We start from the raw sequence: 18,858 nt of genomic DNA on the forward strand, positions 1-18,858 counted from the left end.
CGGCCAGTGTACGAAAATGCTAAATGAGGTGGCAACAATGGTATTTGAACTTTAATTCTGTGTTCAGTGACTCTGGTATTTAACAACTGCACGCACGCTACCTGTGCAGATTAATGATCTTGCCCACAGTTCTGTGTCTGGAAGTTATCTGCAGCAAAGTGCTTTCATATAAACCGGTTTGACGCTGCTTCGTGACGGAGAAAAATGTTAGGTCGCTGCCCATGAAATGTAGGATCATACGGTGATGTAAGCTCGATAACGCGAAGTGTCTGCAGTTGGTGCTAGTATTTCGGAAAGTGACGCTATCTTTTCCTTGCCCGTGACCGTAGAGTTCCATATGATTGCGGAGACGTAACATGTGCATTAATCAAGACACTAACTTATTCTTTGCGAGTTTAGACTTACGTGGTAGAGTTATCTACAAATGTTATCAGGGGATACGTGGATTACACAGCAAATGGACAAGTTGTGTTGCAACGAGTCATTCACCTATGTGATCTCTGAAAGTAAACCAGCAGAGGTTTTCATTTTCAAGATGCGTCACCAGCAGGATACACATGGCTATACGCCTACATTGCTGATTTCCGTGTCTTGTAAACTTACAGAACATGTCTTATGCTCGTTTATCTTCTGGATTCCGCAAATAACCTCTGTGGATATCAACATGGATTCCACAAACTGCGATCTCGTGAATTTCAGCTCATTATGTTCTACCATAACATCCAGAAGACAGAGTAGATAGCTGAGCTCGAGCTGACTTTGGGAAAGCATTCGACATCGATCCTTACGATGCGAACAAAATACGTGCTTACGACTTATCAGACACGCTTTGTGATGCTACTGAAGACATTCGAATCTGCAGAATCCGACATATCGATCTTAACCAGAAGAACTCGTTTGATATTCGAGTAGCTTCTGACATACCGCTAGGGAGTGTTATAGAACTATTAACTTTTTATGACGTATGTAAATGATCCGGTGGACATTGTCAATTACAAATAGTCGTATAACGTGTTGCACTTACGTATATAGGTACACCGATTATTGTGTTATACACAATTGTTAACCAATTGCAGGAACCTGCTACAACCTATAAGCAGCTAGAGTATAACCAAGTAAAATGACTTGTATGACTCAGGCCCAGTTCAAAAACTCCTAAATATGTGTCATCCAACTACGTAGTATGTTTCTGTAATTTCGTATATAAATGGAAGAACGGGACTAAAGCTGGTCGATGACCTGCAGAAAATAGATGTACAACAGCCTTATTTACGGCTGTTGGACATCTGTGTTCTGCAAGTACGTAGAATGCAGTTTACAAAACTTTTTCGACTGATACAAGCATTGCTCATCAGACTATGTCTATATCAGGTAGTGTTAATAAAGGAGATAGAAAATGTTGAAGTAGGAACAGCGCGTTCCGGTGGACAACACTCAATCCATCACCTGGATGCATAAATATCTCCACATTTCCGCCCTAAAAATGTTTCGCATGTTCACAGAGTAGCACTATGTATGTGGTGGAGAAACGGCTTTTAACAGGAACTGTTCGCTTTATAACCAGCCTAAGTAAGTAAAAAAAAAGTGGAAAAAAGAAATTACAGTGAAACGAACACCTCTAGCTGCATACAGGCGTTGATATAGGTCAACGGGGACAGTTGAAAATGTGTGCCCCCACCGGGACTCGAACCCGGGATCTCCTGCTTTTGGTCGGTATTGTTCGTTGCGTTTGGTCTGGGCGGGCATCCGTGCACGCTGATCGTTGATTCTTTTTTTTTTAATTACAGAGAGCAAACAGCCCTCTGACCAAGCACGCTGAGCTACCGTGCCGGCAATCCATCTGAGCCACCGAGGACACAGAGGATAGATAGTGCGACTGCAGGCACTTATCTCTGGCACGCCTCCCGTGAGACCCACATTCCCAACTTATTGTGCCGCACTATATCCATAGTGCCCCTGCCAATTATACTCATTACTCGCGGCTTTTTGGCGATTCCCGTCAGAGTTCGGGCATTGTTTGTGCATCCGCACAGAAGAAGATGGTCAAATGGCCGGTGAGCCATATATGTAGTGGAAAAAAGAGTTTACAGTAACACAATGTGCCACCGATGAAAACAAAATTTTGTGTATTACGTTACCTGAACTACAAGACTCATCTGCACTTACCAAATATGTCGGTGACTGATTACTTGAACATCCGTTGGTGGTAAAATATTAACATAACCGTCACATCTACGAACTGGCAGTAAGCTTAGTTGTGAGAAACGTGTACCATCGAGGGCTGTCCGTCCTCATTGTTTGAAATAACACTGATAAATACCACACTGCAGGTGCAACAACCTGATAGACGTTTCGTCAGAGATACTGTGTCATCTTGTGAAAAAATGGTGTCCGTATACAGTAAATCTCTAGCTGTATGTTAAGGCACCATGCCAGATATATGACTGGAGCAATGGTGCTGCGTGAGAAATGGACCAACGCTGAAAAATAAATTACAATTAGCAGATATCAGGAATAATAATGTTACAACTGTGTAAATGCCAACAATAGTGTTACCACTCCTTCAGCGCCTCGGTTTGTAGTCTCTGAGATGGATGGACAGCGTGCAGGTATTTTATCCAGAAAGAGGTCTTTAGAGACAGAGCACATCCTCGAACTGGAGAAGAATTGGAAAGGGAATTGCCTGTGCCATTTCAAAGGAATGACGGTACTGGCCTTGAGCAATTCAGCGAACTCACGTAACTACTGTTTGGACTGGGATTTGTTTTAGCATTCTCCCGAATACAAATGCAGTGTCTTATCACTGTGCTACTTCTTATGGCTAATCCTGGAGGAGAAGGATACATTGATCACCAGTATGTACTTGCCAACGAGAATCGAGACGGTAGCGTATTATTCTTGTTCACCAGATTATACGCCTGTGTCCTGGTTTAAGCTATAAAGGCGCTGCAGTCTGGAACCGCAAGACAGCTATGGTCGCAGGTTCGAATCCTGCCTCGGGCATGGATGTTTGTGATGTCCTTAGGTTGGTTAGGTTTAACTAGTTCTAAGTTCTAGGGGACTAATAACCTCAGCAGTTGAGTCCCATAGTGCTCAGAGCCATTTGAACCATTTTTTAAGCTATAAATACCACCCAACGATGTCATCGAATAACGGCATGGAACACTGTTGACCGTGATGCAAGGACTGTGTGCTCTTGGCCCACTGCAGTGATACTTGGGAGGCCTTGCTGTTAATATCCCAAAACTGATGAAACAGTTGTGTCAAATGACGCATGAACGGACGAATCAAAGGCCACGTAACTAAACTTAAGTGATTTGATAACAAAGTTATTAAGGAAATCATGAACTGTAGCAGTTTAGTTTTTTGACAGACTGTAATATCTTAGCTCAACATTGTCTAGCTACACGTTCGTGGCCTGTTTAAAAACAGGTGCAACAATAAATAAGTATGTGGTAGCTATGGAAGATGATTTCTGAAATACCGCCACTGCTAAATCTAGCCTGCAGATCACGTACTCTTGTGCCCTATTATAAGGGCAAGTCAAATGAAAATCGAACACCCGCCGCAAAGGAGCCACGGAATGGTCCCATTAAAAAAAAAACACCACACTCGTCGAGATGACATGATCAATTCCTGTGTCGTAGTAAATGGTTGGACACTGATGGATCCTCAACCGCACCCACTCTTTTGCACTTCCTCATCCGACTGAAACCGACGACCTCTCATGTCTTCCTTCAGTTCACCAAAGACGTGAAAATCAGACGGTGAAAGATCCGGGTTGTACGGAGGATATTGCAGTGTTTCTCAACCAAATCACTGAAGTGTAGCCTTCATCTGATTGTCATTCTGGGTCCGGGCGTTAACGTGCAACAAGATGATTCCGTCCGACAGCATTTCTAGGCGTTTTGACTTTATGACACGTCGCTGTTTTTGCGAAGTGCCTACAAGCAAAAGGCCCCTTTGGTCGAAGAAGGTCATCGTGATCTTGCCGGAACTTGTGTGAACAGCTTTGGATTTCCTTTGCAGGGGTGATGTGGGATATTTCCACTGTCCCTCGGGCTGTCGGAATGCTGTCGGACGGAATAATCCAGTTCAGGACAACGCCCGAACTCACGCTTCCAGTCGGGCGAAGGCTACGCTTCAGCTATTTGATTTGGAAATACAGCAACTACTTCGTATAGCCCGGATCTTTCACCGTGTGATTTTCAAATCTTTCGTGACCTGAATAAAGACATGCGTGGACATCGCCTTCAGTCGGATGAGAGAGTGCAACAGTGGGTGCGGTTGTGGGTTCATCAGCTGCGGTGACATGCTGCATAACAGGAATTGATCGTCTCGTCTTCCACTGGGATAAATGTCTCAATGCGTGTGGTGACTACTTTTAAATGGAATCTTCCATGGTCCCATTGAGGAGGATGGTCGGTTTCTATTTTACTGGACTGCCACTCATACTTCTAACAGAACCTATTTTCGTATGTTATTGGTGTTGTACACGGCCGTTATTTTTTAGTGAAGTGCAGTTACCGAGCTTTTATTTCTGCAAGTTCAACACATCGGCGTCCGAGTCAAGGAAACGATCAGCCCAGTATTGAACAAGGGCGCCGCGTTACAGTCCATGCATCTGACACATCGTCCAAACAGAGCGTCGTTTTTAAGCGGTTTTTCACCTCCTCTAGGCAAATGCTCGGTTAGTTCCCCTTTTACCCTGCAGAAACAATACATAACAAAATTTCTTTGTAGACAGATTGCGTAAACAACATATTTTCTCACCTTAGCATAAATCGTACTGAGACGACAGAAACGGAATTCGGCTGTAAAAAAGTACAATTAAGTCCAAGATGGGAGAGTACCCAACATGTACAGACCGCTGAAAATATTCGGGAGGACGACGGTTCAATCCCGCGTCCGGCCATCCTGATTTAGGTTTTCCGTGATTTCCCTAAATCACTCCAGGCAAATGCCGGGATGGTTCCTCTGAAAGGGCACGGCCGACTTCCTTCCCCCTCCTTCCCTAATCCGATGAGACCGATGACCACGCTGTCTGGTCTCCTTCCCCAAAACCAACCAACCAACCGCTGAAAATGGATAAGACGTCAGGAATAATATAAAAACGCCGAATAAATTATTAGTAATTCCTAGGAGACATCGCGCTGCTAGCTTGTAGCACCGTCTCTAGCACTGATAAAGGCCTCAATTCATAGAAGAGTCTACAAGTTTGTTCAGGAAGTCCACATCCAGCTGTAACCGCTCTGTGATCAGATCCAGTAGAGCTACTAATTTGCGAAGATGTTGATTGTTACGTCTCATCCGCCGTTCAGAATAGTCCCTGACATTTTCAGTCAGATTGTCGCTGTCGGGTGGAGAATTGTTGGGTCCCCTTTATGGGTCAAGCGTGCACGAATCGGCTACTATGGTAGCGGAATATGAGGGCGTGCTCATGTTTTTTTTTTTAAGTAAGAAGAACCCCCTCCAGCCGCTCCCAACCCCTTTGGGATCAAAGACGAATTGCCTGCCGAAATCGAAGAAACATCAGGCGCTTATTCTCAGACAATGCTCGTCCTCGCAGACCAGAAATAGAAACAGACATAGTATTAATGCCACTCTGGTATCAGGAATAGAAAGTTGATTGGAACCGAAAATGAATAGCAACTAAATCCTAAATTAAAATTGGACTATTTATCGTAAAAATAGCGTACATGCCAAATGTGGCGGCGTATTTATTGCAGTAATGAATTCGATAATATCTACTGAGGTTATCACGTATTCCGAATGTGAATTAATCTCGGGAAGTTTAGCATCAAAGATGAGCCATAAATGATAATCGGATGCTTTTATAGACCACCTGCACCAGGAGCTGTAGCGGTAGAGCGCATCAGAGAGAACTTGCAGAATTTCGTGGAAAAGTTTCCTGTACATGCTGTTGTAATAGGGGATGACTTCAACTTGCCAAATATGGAATGGGAAAGTCATGTGATCAAAACTGGTGCCACAGACAGGGATTCGTGTGACATTATTTTGAATGTCTTGCCGCGCGGAATGGATGCGCGGTTAGAAGCGCCATGTCACTGATTGCGCGGCCCTGCCGCCGGAGGTTCGAGTCCTCCCTCGGGCATGGGTGTGTGTGTTGTTCTTAGCGTAAGTTAGATTAAGTTAGTGTAAGTAGTGTGTAAGTCTAGAGAGCGATGACCTCAGCAGTTTGGTCCCTTAGGAATTCAAACACAATTTGAGTTCTGAATGTCTTGTCCTAAAATAGCTTAGAGCAATAACTAGAGAACCAAATCATGAAGGTAACGTCTTACACCTCCTAGCAACCAACAGTTCTGAATTTTTCGAATCAGTCAATGGAGAAGAAGGCATCGGTGATCATAATGCTGTGAAAGCAACTATGAGTACACGCATTAGAAGGCGTTTTAAGAATGGTAGGAAAGTATTTTTTCTTGGAAAGAGTGAAAAGATACAAATTGTTGAGTGTCTGTGTAGTCATCATCTGATACTCAATACTGAGGATGAAGACGTAGACTACTAATGGAAAAAATCGTTCAATATGCCTTAGACAAATGTGTTCGGAGCAAGGTCTTAACGGATGGGACACGCACACCGTAGTTTAATAAACATATTAGAAAACTACTATGTGCTGACAACCAAAAGTTGAACGAAGCGAAAATAATTGTAACAGGACCAATGAGAGAACCCTTCAATGACTCTGGAAGTAAAATTTTGCCAACAGATCTGATTAAAAACTTAAGAGGTTTTGGTTTCACATAAAATCAGTATGCAGATCGAAATCATCTATTCAGTCACTCGGGGATCACATCGGCACCAAAACGGAAGATGACACAGAGAAGGCCGAAATGTTGAATTTGTTCTTTCGAAAATGTTTCACCGTGGAAGATGGTAATATGGTCCCTCCTTTCAATCATCGTACGAACAAAGAAATGGCAGTTATCGAGATCAGTGATCGTGAAACAGAAAATCAATTACAAACGCTTAGTAATGGAAATGTATCAGGACCAGATTACATATCTGTAAGATTCTATAGAAATTTGCGGAAGGACTTGCTCTGCTACTAGCGGGGGTTATTGCAGGGCGCTGGAACAACGAAGGATTCCTAGCGACTGGGAAAAAAGCGCAGGTTATTCCCGTTTTCGAAAAGGGTCGTGGGGCAGATGCACGTAATTATAGCCCTATATCGCTGACGTCAATCTGTTGTAAATTTATGAAACATGTTGTAGGTCACGTATTACGACATTTTTGTAGACGAAAATGTCCTCCACAGAAATGAGCATGGATTCCGCGCGAACAGAGATCTTGCGAACCTCGGCTCACTCTGTTTCTCCATTAAATCCACAGTGCTGTATACATCAGCGATCAGGTTTATGCCGTCTTAAGAGAATTCAGGAAGGCATTTGACACAGTTCCGCGCTGCTATCTAGTGAAAAAATAGGAGATTACCGAGTATCTGACCAGATTTGCGACTGGATTCAACGCTTCCTTGCAGAGAGAACTCAACACGTCGCTATTAACGGAAGAAAACCGGCAGATGTATAGGTAATTTCAGGAGTGCCACGAGAGAGTTTGATACGATCTTTACTCTTTAAAATACAAATGATCTAGTAGAAAATGTCGGAACCTTCATAAGGCTATTCGCAGATGATGCAGTTGTGTACAAGAAGGTAGCAGCGCCAGAAGATTGTAGCGACTTGAAAAAGAGGGAGTTGACAGTTGACCCTGAACGTAAATAAATGCGAGATACTGCACATAAATAGGAGAAGAAATCCGATACTGTAAAATTGATCACAAATTGCTAGCAACCGCAAAATATCTAGGATTGACACATCGGACTCGCATTCAGGAGGGCGACGGTTCAGACCCGTGTCCGACCATCCTCATTTAGGTTTTCCGTGACTTCCCTAAATCGCTTCAGGCAAGTGCTGGGATGTTTCTTTCGATTTCCTTCCCCATCCTTCCCCATCCTTCCGTAATCCGAGATCGTGCTCCCTCTCTAACGACCGCGTCGTGACGGCCCCGCTGGCCGTGCGGTTCTAGGCGCTGCAGTCCGGAACCGCGGGACTGTTGCGGTCGCAGGTTCGAATCCTGCCTCGGGCATGGATGTGTGTAATGTCCTTAGGTTAGTTAGATTTAAGTAGTTCTAAGTTCTAGGGGACTGATGACCTAGAAGTTAAGTCCCATAGTGCTCAGAGCCATTTGAACCATTTGACCGTGTCGTCGACGGGGCGTTAAACACTAGCCTGCTCCTCGTCGTCAAATATCTAGGACTATCCATCCGGAGTGACCTTCAGTGGTATGACGACATAAAACAAATAATAAGAAAACCAGATGCTAGACCAAATTCATAGGAAGAATAGTAAGGAAATGTAGCTAATGCACGACAGAAGTGGCTTACTGCTCATCGCTTACCGGATAGGACTAGTAGAAGAGATAGAGAAAATCTGACTGACAGCAGTGAGTTCCGTGACAGGGTCGTTTAATCTGCGTGAGAACGTTACAGAGGTGCTCAAAAGCTCCAGTGGTAGACGCTGCAAGAGAATCGTTTGCATCAGAGAGTGGTTTACTATTGAAATTCCGAGAGAGTACATTCCGGGAAGAATCGGACCGCATATTACATCTTCCCACATGCGACTCGAGAAATGATAACGGGAAAAGTCGAGGAATTAGAGCTGATAGGGAGTTTACCGACAATCATTAATCTCACGCATCATTCGCGAATGGAACAGTCCGCCACACTGTCAGGTCACTTGTCGAGTACTGATGTAGATGAAGGTCGATTGATTTTGTGGGCCATTCGACGTGCGATAAGTTGCCTGAGTGTTCGTCATACCAGGAACGTGTGCGTGCAGCCCTGCGATCACGGCTTCTGTCATCTCGAATACGGGAGTGTCAGCAGCATATTCAGCATAAAGATCTAGGAGAAGGAATACCTCTTAGTCACCAAGAATGTTTGAATGATCGTCCTGGTTCGTGCGAATGTCAGTCTGAAAGACTGTACACTAGAAAGTCATGGTCCGAAAAGCACTTCTAAAACATCGCAGAACCACCTGAAGTAAGACCTCCACATAATGCAACGCTAAACATGCTAGACGCCATGCATCATTTGAAAACGAAGAAAGTCCCGGAGAGCCGGCCGGGGTGGTCTAGTGGTTCTAGGCGCGCAGTCCGGAATCGCGCGACTGCTACGGTAGCAGGTTCGAATCCTGCCTCGGGCATGAATGTGTGTGATGTCCTTAGGTTAGTTAGGTTTAAGTAGTTCTAAGTTCTAGGGGACTGATGACCTCAGATGTTAAGTCCCATAGTGCTCAGAGCCATTTGAACCATTTTTTTTTCTATTGCATGGAGTACCTTTTGCAATGATATTTTCGAAAACTGGTCGAGATGATCCTGCATCCAGTATCAGCAACTGTTTCTATAAATATGCCATATACAGGGTGTCTCACCTAACTCTGCCACCTCAAATATATCTGGAACAACAATGTGCGCTTCATTTATTTCAAGCGTCAATTTCGCTTCACAATTTCTCTGGATGTAACTGACGTATTGCGATGCAACCAACGCCATTATTTTTGTGATTTTTCATGATATTGATTGCATACGAAATAATACTGGGTGTCCATTTAAAAATATACAAGTTTGTGTTGAAAATAGTATTTGTTTACGTTTTAAAATTTCACATAGTATTTGGTTTCCTAAGCCCCTGCCGTACGTTCATTCAGGTGAAAACCGTTTTTGAATATCTATTGTTGTTCCAGAGGTATTCGAGGTGGCAGAGTTAGGTGAGACACCATGTATAGAGGACAATTCAGCTGCCCCTATCGATCGGTTTTATGCAACCCACAGAATCTTCAAAAACCACGCGCAAGATTTTCATATTCTCTTGCTCGCTAGCACAAAATGAACAGGGTACTTTTATAAGAAATTAGTGCAGTTAAATTTAACACTGGGATACATTTTCGCTGGAGATCACGGTTTTCAAGTTATTCAAGAAAAACGCGTTTGAAGGTCACTTTTGTATATTTTTCGTAAATAATTCGAGAACTGTAGCCTCTAGGGAAAACGTATCACAGTGAAAAATATAGCTACATGCAAAATTCTACAAAAATGTCCTGGTAATGTTTCCTGAGGGGCTTATAGTGTGGGGATAACAAGCGAGAGAATATGAAAATCTTCGGCGCGGTATTTGAAGGCACTGTGGGTTGCAGATAATCCAGCAGTAGGGGCAGCTGAATCACGCTGCTTATATATGTGGTGTCGAACATGTGAAAATATTTCCACTTATACTTGTTGTACCCTGTATATATGTGTGTGTTGTCTGTTCTGTCGGACATATAATACATCTGTACGCGTAACTGCCTCGATAACTTCAGAGCGGATGCACAACAGGAATACAAGACTCGCTGCAGGCAATTGAGTGAACTGACAGTAGACGCCAGTAGCGCGTGACAAGTCGAGAATTTCGGGTGGACGGAAAGTGTGTCCCGATGGCCAAGGCGGTTAAGGGGGTAGGACGTCAAACTGGCCGACTTGGAGCAGGAAGGTACCACAGGACATTTTAATTTCCACTGTCTATACTTTTACAAATAAATACATAAAACTTTGTCAGCATGACCAGGAAGGGTTCAGGATTCACGCTCATTGCAGTGGAAGTTCAAAAATATAACAAAATATATTTTTTTTACATGTGAAATGTCATCATTTTTTCACTTACTATTGGCTGCATTCGTTGCTATAGGTACACTTTTCTTCATACGTAAGGGAGATTCTTCGATGAATTTTGCACAGCAAACAAACCACTGTATTGTATTGTATTGTATGTTAACCGGGGACCAAGAAACCACGGAGAGGCTCCGTCCCCGCCGTAGCCGCAGTGGTCCGCAACCCCACGACGACCACCGCAGTCCACTCACTTCACCTCTCCGCCGCCCCACACCGAACCCAGGGTTATTGTGCGGTTCGGCCTCCGGTGGATCCCCCAGGGAACGTCTCACACCAGGCGAGTGTAACCCTTATGTTTGCGTGGTAGAGTAATGGTGGTGTACGCGTACGTGGAGAACTTGTTTGCCCAGCAATCGCCGACATAGTGTAACTGAGGCGGAATAAGGGGAACCAGCCCGCATTCGCCAAGGCAGATGGAAAACAGCCTAAAAACCATCCATAGACTGGCCGGTTCACCGGACTTTGACACAAATCCGCTGGGCGGATTCGTGCCGGGGACCAGGCGCTCCTTCCCGCCGGGAAAGCCGTGCGTTAGACCGCACGGCCAACCGGGCGGACTATACAAACCATACTTACAGGTGTATGAAACTCAAGAATTTTCCGAATCTATTAAAAACTGTGCTAAAAATTGAAATAATTAACCATAAAATTTGAGTTTTTCTAAACATGAAGTTTAAAATGTAACAGCTCATTCATTTTTTCATTAATTAAATAAATTCTAGAGTTTCATACACCTGTAAGTATGGTTTGTATGCTGTGCAAAATTCATCGAAGAATCTCTCTTAATTGTGAAGAAAAAGTGTACGTATAGCAACAAATGCAGCCAATAGTAAGTGAAAAAATGATGAAATTTCACACGTAAAAAAATTATTTTGTTATACTTTTGAACTCACATTGCTAATGATAATAATTTGTTAATTTACATAAAATAGTTAGGGACTTAAAAAGCATGAATATCTGACAGGGGCGATAGTATTGTAAAAGTACTGCCTGACATATGTCCTCTCCACTGCACGTTACATTTACACTGTCAATTCAAAGATATTATATATGTTACAGATATATTTGTTTACATCTGATACAGAGATAAAAGATCAGATGGTTTCTACATAAACATCTTTTTCATTTTTGAAAATATGAATGGGCTGCACCAGAATATTGATTTGTACAATTCATTTGTTAGAGTACATAGTTATATATACTTTTTTAGAAATATTGGTAAAATGTTGTTTAATTGGTTATGTAGATAAATATGTATTCCTTATGTATTAAAAAATGGGAAAGGGCTGCACATAAATATAGATATGTGCGCACTTGAATTATGAAATTAATTCCTTATATGTAAAAAGATTACAACAGATCCTGCATATGTTTTGTAGGTTAAACTTACTGAGAGATGAATGGGAGTGGTTGTATTAACTGCTGTGCATTGAAACTGTAAATTATGGTAATACTCGTACTTTACGTACTTTGTCAAAGCTTTTGAAGAAAGTTGGTTGAGCCTGTTTCACTGTTGCTGTTGAGTGTATGTTCTTCAAATTTCTCTCTGTGTGTGTAGATTTCAAGTTCTTTATATAGAGATCTTCTGTATCCTTCGTTCAGTGTATGAAGTTCTTCAACGCTGCTTTCCACATTGTCAAATGGATGTCCTGTATCTTTTATGTGGGAGGCTATTGCAGATTTGTATGGTGTGTTGTGTCGGAAGGCGCTGAAGTGTTCTCTGAATCATTTCTGGAAGCTATGCCCTGTTCGATCTACGTACTGAGCTGGGCATTTACTACCTATGATTTCATATGTACCAGAGAATGAAAATTTATCTCAACTGCTTTTTAAGTTATGAGAAAGTCTCTGACAGATTTTGTTCTTTGTTTGGAATCCAATTCTTAAACTACGGGACATAAAAGTTACAAACATATGTGATTAATTTCGTTTTGAAAATCTCAAGATTTCCCATCATAATTTCACGTACAAGCGCAAAAGTAATGCATCTCCTCCCGACGCACTATATGCATCAAAGGAATTCAGCCCATCGCCCCCGCCCCATCTGGGGCCGTGTTGCACGAATCATCCTGGTATTTGTCAGAAAGATGAATTGAAGGGGCTCCGGAAAGCCCTATCTTGCCAACGTTAAAATTGCACTTATAATTACAGGTTTTCTCAAAAAGTATTTGAGGATGTTCAAATTTTTACAGGTTATTTATTGGAATGTTGGCTACAACTTAACATAGGGATTTTTAAAAATTTGAATTTAGTTGTTAGAGCCTATTTTTTCTACTGTAATGAAAATTCACTACTTTTTTGTGACTTTTTTGTTTATGAATTCAACAATATATAGGTTTTAGGAAAAATTCTGTATTAAGATACGCAAAAGGGAGTGTATAACATTTCCTGAAAATTTGAAGCAAATTGGTTTGGTAGATTCTGAGAAAACATGTAATTTGTATGAAAAAATAAAACTTTTTGTAATCGAACCACAAAGTTTGCATTACCTTTTTAGTCCATTTTAGGTCCATAGGATTGATTATCTTCATCATCTGCAAACTCCTCCTCCAGCTTCCTCTTTGTCCTCCTCCTCTTTATCTTGGCTTTTATTTCTAGATATATACGGCCCTGTCAGCAGCCCAAAGATGTTCCTTGTCTAAAGCAAGCATTGATCGACCATGTTGTAACTTATTTTTCAAAATACGCTGCACATTACAACGTTTTCGTCACTGAAAGCAGCAACAGCATCATATACACCAAAGTGAAATGTTTATATTCCAACAAACGTGGTCTTGCGGATTCTTGAGCATATATTTATTACTATTTACACTTTCATTGGGTTTTGAGTTTTCCCATGAACACACTTTTTCAACAGTTCAGGTGCTGCTAAGTCTCTGAAAACAGATTTTATCACCTTCATTACCGCGTCAGGCAGACTATGTTTACGAGTGTACTCTTCACCAATTAGCAAACCCTTGTTGTACTTACACCAACTGTTTTTTCCTTTGGACACAAGTAATGATGGGGACTTTCATCGGTTGAAAAAGTATGAAAAAAAGGGCCCAAACAGCTTTCTTCATTTCATCGACACTGTGTGTGTTTTGCATAGTAGCCATTCCGCAATAGGTCTTTATTGTGTCAATTACACTGTCAGTTAACCTTCCCTTCCCATCCAACCCTTTACCATCACTGAGTTTTTATTTTTGTACGAAGCTTTCAGTCGCCGAAGTCTCGATCCCATGCATTTCTGCACGTGTTCAGTACATTCAAATTTCTGCACTACAACATCATTACCATAGGGCTTCAGTTCTTGAATATGTTTGAAACTTTTAGAATCATCGTCACCAAAGTAATTCACATATCGCACTTTATCACACGCAACAGAACGTTGAAATATACTTGCAACACCAGCCACTTCCATTCCTCCACTACTACCAGTATATTTAGCTGTGCAATTATTTTCATGTGTACCTTTATTTTTTTGTGGACACCTACAATATCTAGGTGTTACTGTTACGTCTAAGACTTTCCCTGTATGCGCACTGGTGGGGCAGGTACTAACCAATGCTCCAGTCAAGTCCCTATTACCACTTTTTCTGTTATTGCCTCTTCTACAGCTTTCTTCATTGATTCTATACAGACATCTTCTGCTTAAAACTAATAAATCTATTATAGTTTTTAAGCTTGTTTGGCGGATTTGGAAGATTCATCATGCCACAGAAAACTGCACATGCAGTAGCACCGTTACCAATCGCTCGCAAGGCATAACAAAATCTAATGTTGTGTTCATAGATTTTGCAACCATTTTCTTCATTTGGAGTTACTGCAACACTGTCCTTGAAGGTGGTCATGTATGAACACTTAACACACTTCAGTTCCATTTTACTGGCAGGTCCATTACACTGAATATGTCTTACACAGCTTGCAGAAATTGCATTGGAAACTGACATATCAAATATTTCATTCACATCCGATTCGCCCATAAAACAATTGTACTTTTCCCTAACCGAACGAGGCTCCCTCTGTGAAGTAATTTCTTTCTCACTTTCATTGCAATGGGCAGGTGTGCCATCAAAGTTAGGTTCACACACTTGGTTATCGCCTTTATTGTTTACGGTAATAACAACTACCTTTGGCTTTCCAACATTTCTCCTTTCCTTAAAAGCCGTCGGAGAATTTCTTTTCATTTTACGTTTCCCCACGAGTATCCTTCAATGAAACAGAGACTTCAATGAACAGAATTCAGAACGAATATTTTCAGGATTACAAAAGAGTAACAAAATATTAAACATACGCCAATCGTGCGAGCGATATATACGTAGAACTATCACAGGTTAGCCACAACGGCCGGCTGGGGTGGCCGAGCGGTTCTAGGCGCTACAGTCTGGAACCGCGCGACCGCTACGATCGGAGGTTCGAATCCTACCTCGGGCATGGATGTGTGTGATGTCCTTAGGTTAGTTAGGTTTAAGTAGTTTTAAGTTCTAGGGGACTGATGACCTTAGAAGTTAAGTCCCATAGTGCTCAGAGCCATATGAACCATTTGTTAGCCACAACACTTATTTTGTCACATTTATCTTTTCTCACATTACTAAAATGTACATGATGAGCATGTAGATTCATGAGTACAACATTTGACAGCAATCTAACAGTGCCACAGCAGATCACTCTCATCAGAACATATTTAAAAAAATATTTTATAATAGTTGAAGTCTTCTGAACTGAAAAAATTGTATATCAGTTGAAAAGGGAAAGTCTGTAGATATTTTAAATCCGAAAAGGTAAAAACTGAACGTTTTATGATTTTGAACCTTTCCGGAGATCCTGAACTCTTGTATTCCGAAATACGATACCAGTCTACAAGAGACCTCGTACGGCCATAGTGTTACCTATTCGCCGTTGCACCAAGACGGTTGGCGAGGGTAATAAATATTGCCTCGTGTAACGTTGTATGATTTCCTAAGCAAAACGCGAAAACTGCTGTGAACGGCTCAGTGTATATTTTAAGCGCCGTGGGAATCGGTATTATAATGGTGTCTGACATAAAAACATCTTCAGTAAATTATTCTCAGAATGTTATGGATAAGGGAAGAAGACAAAGCCACGAATAAAACTTCGGAAACGTCTAAAATACCTCTGTTATACGTATTTTGGGAAAGGCATTTGTTGTTTACGAAGAGTTGGATGAGAAACCTGACGAACAAAAATGAACTTGCCTTCTACCTTGTACGTCCTGCATTGAAGTACGGAAGCGGAGTAATTTTTTTCACAATGTAGCTCTAATTGGCTTCTAATTGCCGCCACCACAACTGGGTGCCCCAATTAACATAATTGAAGTTGTAGTCGCGTATCGTCCCGCCAGATGGCGCCCCGATCTGCGGGCCGGGTGAGCCCACTAGGGAGGCGACCGGTTTGGGGAACCAGTTGCTGCGCTGCCCCCAACTGACACTCAGCAATCTGCCTATAAACACGTTATTTAGTACGGGCACATGTAATTGATCAAATGTCATCATGCTAAAGCGTTGCTCCCTGTTCGTCAAGGAAATAACGGAAAACTCAAATGAAACTGCCCTTTAATGGGTCTTGTTATCGCTAGTATGTAAATAGGCCATGTCTCGGGTAGTTAAACCTGCAGTTCGCTTTGTGCCCACAGAAACTGGAAATAAAAAAAAAAGAAAAATTTGGTAATAATATTATCATATTGAGGAGGAAGCTGATAGCAACAGGAAATGAGTTATGTAAACTGCTCTTTACCGTTACATTTGTTTATTAGTATTTAAAAATTTATTTGCTAAAACCTTTAAAAAAGTGTACCATAGCAACAAACTAAGAGAGCAGTACAGTGATACTTTAATTGCTGGAAAACTGTTGTCTTTGCTATCTCATTATAACATCGTTTGGGTTGCATCAATGTTAAATTCTGTGGACTTCGACGTATGTCTTCCAGTTAAGCACCAAAAAAACGGTCGTTTATTGAAATTCGTCCCCTAATTCCGTGAGAAGCAAAGAAATATCACGAAGAAAATGGTTCAAATGGCTCTGAGCACTATGGGACTTAACATCTAGGGTCATCAGTCCCCTAGAACTTAAAACTACTTAAACCTCTAACCTAAGGACATCACACACATCCATGCCCGAGGCAGGATTCGAACCTCCGACCGTAGCGGTCGAGCGGTTCCAGACGGAAGCACCTAGAACAGCTCGGCCACTGAGGCTGGCTATCACGAAAAAGATAAACAAAAATTTCACAAAGAAAAATGTACACGATTAATGAAAGAATTGCATGCTCAGAATTGTTTTCAGCATGTATTAACCGTAGAGTATCTGTTCATAATAAAGACTAAAGCGGTGCGAAAAGATTGTACATCTCAACGTACTGTTACATCCAAAGAGACTGGCGAACGTCTGAAGCGAACATAACTGTCTTTTATTATAAAGGAATCTCTTCACATGTGACTGCCAGTCATTACACTCAATTTTAACCTTTTTTACCTCACAACATACCACGATTCCGGTTTTAATATACTGAAGGTTTTCCTTTTTAAGACAGTAGCCCTCTTTGAAGGCGCTAAAAATAGGAGACTTGCGTTATTTTTTTCAAGTAAGGCAAAATATAATGCTAAAATTGATGATATATATTGAAGAACCAAAGAAATTGGTACATCTGCCTAATATCGTGTAGGGCCCCCGCCGCAACGCAGCGTAACATGAACTCGACTAATTTCTGAAGTAGAGCTGGAGGGAACTGACACCATGAATGCTGCAGGGATGTCAATAAATCGATAAGAGTACGAGGGAGTGGAGATCTCTTCTGAACAGCACGTTGCAAGACATCCCAGATATGCTCAATGATTTTCATGTCTGGGAAGTTTGGTTGCCAGCGGAATATTTTAACTTACAAGCTACTCTGTAGCAGTTCTGGACGTGTGGGGTGTCGCATTGTCCTGATGGAATTGCCCAAGTCCGTCACAATGCACAATGGACATGAATGGATGCAGGTGATCAGACAGGATGCTTGTACGAGTCACCTGTCAGAGTCGTATCTAGACGTATCAGGGGTCCCATATCACTCGAATTGCTCACGCCCCACCAGCCTCCACCAGCTTGAACAGTCCCCTGCTGACATGCAGGATCCATGGATTCATGAGGTTGTTTCCATGCCCGTACACGTCCATCCGCTCGATACAATTTGAAACGAGACTCGTCCGACCAGGCAACATGTGTCCAGTCATCAATAGTCTAATGTCAGTGCTGACGGGCCCAGGCGAGGTATAAAGCTTTGTGCCGTGGAGCCATCAAGCGTACACGAGTGAGCCTTCCGCTCCGAAAGCTCATATCGATGATACTTCGTTGAATGTTTCGCACGCTAACACGTTTGATGGCCCAGCATTGAAATATGCAGTAATTTGCGGAGGAGTTGCACTTCTGTCACGTAGAACGATGCTCTTCAGTCGTAATTGGTCCCGTTCTCGTAGGATCTTTTTCCAGCCGCAGCGATGTCGGAGATTTGATGTTTTGCCCGACTGCTGATATTCACGGTATACTCGTGAAATGGTCGTACGGGAAAATCGCCACTTCATCGCTACCTAGGAATGCTGTGTCCATCGCTCGTACGCCGACCGTAACACAACATTCAAACTCACTTAAATCTTGATAACCTGTCATTGTAGCAGCAGTAACCGAACCGCCAGGTTAGCTGAGGGATGCTCATCGGGAGTCTGACGAGCCACCTTTCTGGTCTCACTTTGCGACAGCACAGTTTTCGATGTCGTGCGTATGCGGACGACCTCCTCCTCTTGATCCGCTCACGGAGTGAAACACACACGGTACTTCATTTGATATCAACGTACGGCACTGCAGCGGGCAGTAACATGAATGTGGCTAAACCCGTGGCGATGCCCATTGGATACGGCCTCTCACACGACGACTTAGCACCTCTCCCGTGTGTACAAAAACTACGATACCTTGGTATCATTTTCACCTCCACGGTGCGCCGCTCCGCTGCCATCAATTTTCGGCGTGCACTCCAAACTATCCGCACGACGGTGCGACAAAATCTTCTCCGACGACTCGATTCTTTACAACGTGTCCAATACCTCAATCAACATGAGGCGTCCAGAATGGTCCACATTGCACAGGTCCTCC

The sequence above is a fragment of the Schistocerca serialis genome, chromosome 3 (genome assembly GCF_023864345.2).
Source record: "Schistocerca serialis cubense isolate TAMUIC-IGC-003099 chromosome 3, iqSchSeri2.2, whole genome shotgun sequence".
NCBI classification, from domain to species: Eukaryota; Metazoa; Arthropoda; class Insecta; order Orthoptera; family Acrididae; genus Schistocerca; species Schistocerca serialis.